At 33.9% G+C, this 9,144-nt stretch overlaps 1 non-coding gene across 1 annotated transcript; it reads right to left on the minus strand.

Annotated features, from left to right (window-relative positions):
• Positions 1-391: 391 nt before the first annotated feature.
• Positions 392-497, minus strand: LOC113860430. The gene has a single exon (XR_003503882.1). It is a non-coding gene; the product is annotated as a small nucleolar RNA R71 (small nucleolar RNA).
• Between the last annotated feature and the right edge of the window lie 8,647 nt (positions 498-9,144).

Here is a 9,144-nt window from a genome sequence, read left to right on the forward strand (position 1 = left end):
GAAAATAATGGTTGAACAGAATATGATGAGAACTTTAGGCGATTATGCAGTACCTAACATGCAGGGATACAACTCCTCTATAGTCAGGCCTACCATACAAGTCAACCATTTTGAAATAAAACTAGCTTTACTTCATTTAGTTCAGCAAGATCAATTTTCTGGTTCAATTTTGGATGACCCTAACTTACACATCTCTAACTTTTTGTAACTTTGTGACACAATAAGGATGAATGGAGTCAACGAAAATGCAATTAGATTGAGATTATTTCTATTTTCCTTAAAAGATAAAGCAAAGTGCTGGCTGGAAGCTCAACCACAAGGAAGCATAACCACTTGGCCAAACCTTGTCAATAAATTCCTTACCAAGTATTTTCCACTATCTAAAGCTGTCAAATTAAGAGAAGAAATTACATCATTTGTGTAGCAAGAAGAAAATCTTTATATGAGGCTTGGGAGAGATATAAAGAGCTATTGAGGAAGTGTCTACACCATTGCATACCAGAATGGATGCAGCTCCGAGAGGATCATTGAATACAAAATCATTGGAGAAAGCTCAACGGATTATAGAGATGATGGCTTCATCTATGTATCAAAATTCTAATTCAAGACACTCTATAAGAAGTGGAGGATATAAGGCTAAAATTCTTAAGGCTTTCCTTACACAAAACTAGCTGCAAAACCAAATATTTTCAGAGCAAATTGTTGCACTAACTTAGCAAATAAGCAATTTACAAGCTGCTCTAATTCAGAACATACAACTTGTTTGTGATTTTTGTGGACAAAGTCATGCTAATAGTGCATGTGATGCACCTACAACTGAACATCAAGAGCAAGTTAATTATGGGAAATTTTCAGAGACAACAACCTTCATTCCCACTTGATTTTCAGTATTCTAATAGCAGAAACCAGCAGTATTATAATTGGAATTCTCAAATTCTGCTGCAAAAAAATTCTAACTCTGCTTTACCTTTTTCTAGTGCAGGTCCAGCAGCACAACAATCTTATTTTCAAGGGAATCTAGCCACTCAACCTCAAAGGAATCAAAAATTCTATAAGCCTATGACTGAAAGGTTGAGTGAGATGGAGGAAACCATGCTGCAATTTATGAAAGTGACCCAAATAAGCTTCAAGAACCAAGAATTTTCCATAAAAAAAGCTTGAAACTCAAATTGTACAGCTGGCTAAACAATTGTTCAGCAGAGAAAAAGGGAGATTTCCTAGCAATACAGTTGTCAATCCTAAAGAACAATGTCAAGCTGTAATGACAAGGAGTGGGGCTGTTGTGGGGAGTCCTAAACCTCCCAAACAGAGAGAAAAAAATTATGCTGAGGAAGAGAAGTTGAAATCTGATTTAGATGAAGAAAAATTAACTTTGCTGAAAGGAGAAAATTCAGAAAAAGAAAGTTTTCCAAGGGCTATGAGAAAGACAAAAAGACAAATATTTGAGGAAGCAAATCAGTCTATTGATGAGGAGAAATACAAGAGACTTCCATATTCTCAAAGAATGCCAAATCCCAAACAAGAAAAGCAATTTGAGAGGTTACTAGATGTCTTCAAGAAACTTCAAATAAATATTCCTTTTGCTGAAGCACTTGAGCAAATACCTTCCTGTAAAATCCTTATCTCAAAATCCGTATAATGTATGAATTATTCTTAATCATTAAAATAAAACATCTTTTACAGAATTCCATGAATTGATTACAGCAAATTACTGAAAATTTTCTTTAGGTTCTATATGTAAATGAAAATTTTAAAACTTGCAATACTAATATAACAACAATATTAAATACTGTAAAGAATAAATAAATATCACAATTACACTAAGTATTCTTCATTTTGGGAAACTGAATATAAATTACATACATTAGCATCAAATTTTACAAACTATTTGTCAAAATGAATGGGACTTAACACAACATATACATAACCATAATATTTACAATCCATAAGCATATACAAGTCCTAGAGCAGTCTTTCCCAAAACCAACTACTGAAGATTGATCCTACTCATCTCTAGCGTTCCAACTCTCTACCTCAGCTAAGCCTTTTGAATCTAGATCCTCGTCTGATTCTAGGTACCGGTCGCCTAAATTAGCTCTAACCTCTCTGTTAGTAACAGGATCAAAGGTTCATCTGGACAGTCTTCCAAGAGAGTCATGGTCGTGGTAGATAAATAGATACGTGAGCGTTGTCAGGGTTCTAACGGTACCACTGTACATATATACACACAAAGTTTGGTGTATTTTACTCCTAGGAAAGTTAAAAGGGATACAACAAGAGAAATTCATCTCTATCATGACAAAAACCCTAGGTTCATTTTCTACAAGTACAGAAAATTTAAAATAACATACTCTTTGATATTCATTAAATACATAGTTAAGTCTATTATATACTGATCTATCTAATAATCTAATTCTTCCTTGAGGATCTGTCATTTTGGTTTCCTAAAAATTTTAGTAAGGATGAGCATTTATTCTATCCTTTACAAATATTTAGCAAAAAATCATAATTTTAACGTAAATACAACACATTCAATTTCATGAATTCATATTACAAACATATTCACATCACACATAATATTCAACAATTTATTATCCATTTTCCCTTCTCTTATTCCAACACGCACTCCCAGTGTACTGTGATCACAGATATCGATGCCTCCAGCACTTCTCAAGGTCTTACTTAACTAGGTAGATAGTCGTCAATTAGCCCATGCACACGGATACAACATGTATAATAATCGTGCCTCTTAGCAAAGGCATAGTCAAGAGTCTAGTCATGAAACGAGTGTCAGGCCATGTGACACATTCGCTCTCAGAAAGAGTGTGTACACATACGCGAATGTCGCTCACCACCCTACGTTTCCCCCAGATTTTTATCGTCTTCAACTCTATACCCTCAGTGTATCTCTGTAACTATTCACATTAGATTTCATTCATATTCGACTTTAAAAGTTATTCTTAGATTTATTCTCTTTCTCATTCATAAGATCGTGCTTAGTAAAGCACTTCCAGACTAATTTCATTCTAATCCATTCCACTTATAAACTTATTGATATAGTCATAACTGTTAACTCCTTTCTGATCAATATCATTTTACCCAAACATATTTCACAAAATCTCATAATAATCACTCAGGAAATTTCATAATATTTCACATTGAACAATCATCATATAATACATATGAACATATACCAACCACTTAATCCAAACAACTAACTAGTCCAAACCATCAAACAAACATCTTTTCATCCATTATTCATACAAAAGATATCTCAACTACATATTCTCGTACAATATTCACATAACAGTGCTCTATAAGTACAAAATAAATATTGTACTATAACGATAAAATAGAGCTCTCCTTACCTCCAAGATGAGTTCACGGAGAGATATGAAAAAGGATTGAAGGTCAACTATAGAAGTTCTCCTTAATACCAAGAGATATCCATAAGAAACAAAAATAAGAAAAATGATCGGAGAAATCAGAGTTCTCGCTTGAGCGACGGGCATTTTGCCTGAGCGAGATATGCAAATAGTGGTCTTGTATCTTTTTTTCTCATATGCTCGCTTGAGCGAGCTCCATCTCATCTGAGCGAGATGGTGTTCAGAAAGCATGATATTTCTCCTGTGAGTCCTCACCTGAACGACCAATCTTGCCTGGACAAAATCCTCAGCACGCCTGGGCGAGATCACTCTCGCCTGGGCAAGGTGACAGTTGGACAACATTTATCTTATCTAGCTTGAGCGAGATAGCCCTGTAACAAGGTATTCATGCACGCTCAATCTCGCCTAGGCAAGATTTACCTCGCCTGAGTGAGATCTTCTGCACCAAAATCCTTACAAAAATCCTCTATACATCCTTCTAAATGCACGTTAATGCTACTTAATGTCAAACAAAACATAATTTACCAAAAAGTGAAAAGAGGATTTTACACTTCCTATGCTAAATTCATCAAGGAGCTGTTATCTAAGAAGAGGAAGCTTGAGAATGATAAAATAGTCCCTTTGACGAAAGAATGTAGTGCTATTTTGCAAAGGAAGCTCCTTCAAAAATTAAAGGATCCAGGTTCTTTTTGCATCCCATGCTCTATTGGAAATTGTACCGTGGGTAAAGCTTTATGTGATCTTGGGGCCAGCATTAATCTTATGCCTCTTGCTATCATGAAGAGACTTGGAATAGAGGAAGTCAAGCTTACTAGCCTAACTTTATAGCTTGTGGACAAATCTTACACATATCCTTATAGAATTGTAGAGGATTTGCTAGTTAAGATTGACAAATTTATTTTTCCTACAGATTTTGTAATCTTGGATATGGAAGTGGATGCCAACATTCCTTTAATTTTGGGCAGACCATTCCTAACCACATGGAGAGCTTTAATTGATGTTCAAAAGGGAAAGCTTATGTTGAGAGTGCAGAATGAGAAGGTTATTTTTAATGAATTTGAGGCACTCAAACATCCCAATGATGATATTACTTGTATGAGGGTTAACATTCTAGATTCTATTACTTTCCTTCACTTTATTGATAATGCTAATGAGATTTCATTATTAAGGGAAACAATAGTTGCAGGGAATTATTCTACTCCTGTAAAAAAAGAAAAACACTTGAGAGAATATGTGTAGCAGCTGGACACCTTGCCAATTGTCCCTTTTTCAGAAAATTCAGCAAAGGAAGAACTGAAAAATGAAATAAAAGAAGAGAAGGCTGAGAAACTTAAGCTAAAACAATTGCCCTCCCACTTGAGATATTCTTTCTTAGACCGAGAACATGAAAATTCAGTGATTATTAGCAATGATCTCAAGAGAGAGGAGGAAGAGAAATTGCTGAGAATTTTAAGAGCTCATAAGTTTGCAATTGGTTGGCATATTTCATATTTAAAGGGGATAAATCCAGCTTTGAAAGAAGTGGTAAGAAAAGAAGTGATGAAGTTGCTGGATGCAGGAATTATTTACCCAATTTCGGACAGCCAATGGGTTAGTACAGTCCAAGTTGTCCCTTAGAAAGGAGGGATGACTATTGTCCCTAATGAGAAGAATGAATTAATTCCTACGAGGACAATCACAAGCTGGCACATGTGTATTGATTATAGAAAATTAAATGATGCAACTACAAAGGATCATTTTTTATTGCCATTTGTTGATCAAATGTTAGAAAGGCTAGTTAGACATGCTTTCTGTTGTTTTCTTAATGGATATTCTGGCTACAATCAAATAGCGGTGGACCCTATGGATCAAGAGAAGACTGCATTTACATGTCCATTTGGAGTTTTTACATATAGAAGAATGTCATTCGGATTATGCAATGCTCCTGTTACTTTTCAAAAGTATATGTTGTCTATTTTTTCTGATTTAGTAGAGAAAATTATTAAAGTGTTTATGGATAATTTCTTTGTTTTTGGTAATTCTTTTGATGATTTTTTAGCTAATTTGTCCATTATTTTGCAGAGATGTCAAGACATTCACCTTGTTCTGAATTGGGAAAAGTGTCATTTCATGGTCCAAGAAGGAATTATCCTTGGCCATAGAATTTCTGAAAAAGGAATGGAGGTGGATTAAGCAAAAATAGAAGTTATTAGCCAATTAATGTTAAGGGAGTTAGGAGTTTCTTAGGTCATGCAGGCCTTTATAGGAGGTTTATCAAAGATTTTTCAAAAATAGCAAAACCTCTTAGTGATTTACTTGTCAAGGATGTTGAGTTTGTGTTTAATGATTCTTATTTGCATGCATTTTATGTTTTAAAAGAGAAGCTTATTTTTGCTCCTATTCTTGCAAAATCTTATTTGAATTTACCTTTTTGAATTAATGTATGATGCAAGTGATAGTGCAGTAGGTACTATTCTATGATAGAAAAAGGATAGGAAACTGCATGCCATTTATTATTCTAGCAAAGTCTTAAATTTTACACAAGTAAATTACACAACTACTGAGAAGGAACTCCTTTCTATTGTGTTTGCTTTTGACAAATTTAGATCATATTTAATGGGATCTGAAGTCATACTCTATATTGATTCTGCCCTCAAATATTTGTTGTCCAAACAGGATGCCAAGCCAAGATTATTGAGATGGATTTTGCTGCTACAGGAGTTTGAATTAGAAATTAGAGATAAAAAAAAAAAAGAAAGGAAAATGGGGTAGTTGACCATTTGTCCAAACTTCCATTGGACAGTTTAACCTCTAATTCCTTAGACATTAATGAAGAATTTTCAAATAAGAGACTACTTACTGTAGAAGATCTACCTTGGTTTGCTGACATAGCAAACTTTAAGGCCACTCAACTCATTCTAAAGAGATTTACTTGGCAGTAAAGAAAGAAATTTCTACATGACAACAAATTCTATGTATGGGAAGACCCTTATTTGTTCAAAATAGGGGTATATGGTCTACTTAGAAGGTGTATCCCACAAAGAGAACAAGCTGAAATATTGTTGCATTGTCATAATTCAGAATATGGATGTTATCATGGGAGTTCAAGAACTGCTGCAAAAGTCTTACAAGCAGGATTTTTCTAGCCTACACTTTTTAAAGATGCCAAGAATTATGTTGAGAGTTGTGATAAGTGTCAATGGACAGGTAACATCTCTAGGAAACATGAGTTGCCATTAATAAATATTTTGAAAGTGAAATTATTTGATGTATGGGGAATTGACTTCATGGGACCCTTTCTTATGTCTTTCTCTCATGAATACATTCTTGTAGTAGTTGATTATGTTTCCAAGTGGATAAAAGTCATTCCAACAAGGACAAATGAAGCCAAGGTGGTGATTTCATTCATTAGAAGGAACATCTTTGCTAGATTTGGAGTACCCAGATTTTTAATAAGTGATATAGATGCTTATTTCTGCAATAAGCATCTTGAATTAGTTCTAGCAAAGTATGGTGTAAAACACAAGGTTGTTACTGATCAAAGAAGTTAGATGACTCTTTGTGGGCATATAGAACTGCCTATAAGACTTCAATTGGTATGTCACCTTACCAATTAGTCTTTGGAAAGGCATGTCATTTACCTTTCGAGATGGAACATAAAGCCTATTAAGCCACTAAATGGCTGAATTCTGACTTAGCAAGTGCTGGAGAGAAGAGGATATTACAGCTACATGAGCTGGAGGAAATTTAGGCAGCAGGCCTATGAAAATGCCAAGCTATACAAGGAGAGAACCAAGGAGATCCATGATAGATTTATTCTAAAAAGAGAGCTTAACCTTAGACAACAAGTTCTATTGTTTAATTCAAGACTGAAATTATTTCTAGGAAAGCTTAGATCAAAATGGTCTGGACCTTTTATGATAAAGGAAGTATCTCCCTATGGTGCAATCTTAATTGAGGATCAAAAGACAGGGAGAGAGTTCAAGGTCAATGGCCAAAGGTTGAAAGTTTATCATGGAGAGGTATTCACAAAGAACATTCCTTGTGTTTTCTCTTGATTCAGAAACATGAGGCATCAAGCTAGTGACGTTAAAAGAGCGCTTGTGAGAGGCAACTCACATTTCTAACCCTTTACTCTTGATAAAATTTAGTTACAAAATTTTAATTGTAGTTAGTTTTGAATTTTAGAATTCTGCATTTTCTGAATTTTTAGTTAGGATGTAGTGATTAATTCTGATTTTTTCTAGTGATAATGAAATGTAATTTGGATTTTAATGTTTGTAGGCTTTGGTTCAAGCAAGAACAAAGTGGTGGAAGTGTATTTTGAATGATGTTCATCAATTAAGTAACCACTTTGAGGAAGAAGAGTTGAGGCGCAGAGGTTATTTTTGAAAGTTGATCATTTAAGTGGACATTTTAAGTGCATAAAGTGTCTACGCAAAAGTTTCTTACTCCTGAATTTTGCAGCAAAGTTTTCGCGTGAACACTCTTGTTACCTAAAGTGCTAATACGCAACTGGGCGTTACCACTCTTGGGAGTGAAAGTAGACACACACAACTGTGCGTTATCACTCTGGTTACTCACAGTGAACACGCACAAAGGGTTTGAAGGAGTCTCTGCAGTGAACTTTGCACATGTACACTCTCATTACATAGAGTGTTAACGCATACATACATACCTTGTGGACGATACTTAGGACTCATATTGATTTCTAAAATTTTATTACTTGCTACAATTACCTACTATACTTGTTAGTTAGTGATTTTACACAAAGAATATTGCTATATTCTGATTGCGTAACACTAAGGAATGTCAAAATCAACATACTTTTTAGGAGAATTATTGCTTTAATTATTTAGTTAGTCTAGATTTTAGCGATAGGTCTAGACTATTTAGCTACAATTTTATAAGAATGTAATTGTTATTTATAAAATTGTATTTTGAGCTCTATGTAGAGAAATTATTGTAAATACATATACTTACATTAATTTTTGGTTGTATGAAAATGCCATTGGGGCTTTAATAGTGATGTATAATGTCATCAATTCTTTATAAAAACGGGTTGTGATATCATTCATTTTCTTTGATTTTCTCTTTCTCAGAAGACATCTACTCTAAAATACTCAAGGAAAACTTCATCTTTTGAACGATATTTCCATCAAGACCATTGTACCTTTCCCTTAGATCTCTAGGAAAACTTAGTCTGAGAAACTCATTTCCAGGTAAGGGAAGTTGATCCCAAACCCTAACTCTTTTTGGTATTTTGATTTGAAAACACTTAAGTTTTTCTATTAAAATCCTAATGTTTTTCTTAAAATCTAAAGTGTAGGAATAGAAAGTTTGACATGAAAAATCCATGCTTATTTTCAGAAATATCTAAATATAAGTTGTATCAAAAGCTCTGAACAAAACCATTTTTGAGGAATATTATGATTTTACTAGTAAACATTCTTCAGAGGTAGTTAAGATTTGTTATTTGATATTTTTGGAATAATAGATATGTTGTGAATATTGAATTATGTCAAACTTTAGGATAGATAACTTTATTAATACTAAGAAAGTGTAATTGTACGATTGGTCTGAGTCTGAAAGTGTTCAACCTTCGGCACATTATATTGATCTGTGTGGTATGAAATTGATCGATGATCTTTTTATGATAGACTGATATAATATGATAAATATGAATCTTTGTCTCATAACTGTTGTATGTTAAAGTTAGTGGATTTGAATTATTGAGGAAAAGTGAGTAATATGAGATGTGTGATTATAATACATGAGT

This window comes from Abrus precatorius, unplaced genomic scaffold (genome assembly GCF_003935025.1).
Source record: "Abrus precatorius isolate BTA unplaced genomic scaffold, Abrus_2018 Scaffold2, whole genome shotgun sequence".
NCBI classification, from domain to species: Eukaryota; Viridiplantae; Streptophyta; class Magnoliopsida; order Fabales; family Fabaceae; genus Abrus; species Abrus precatorius.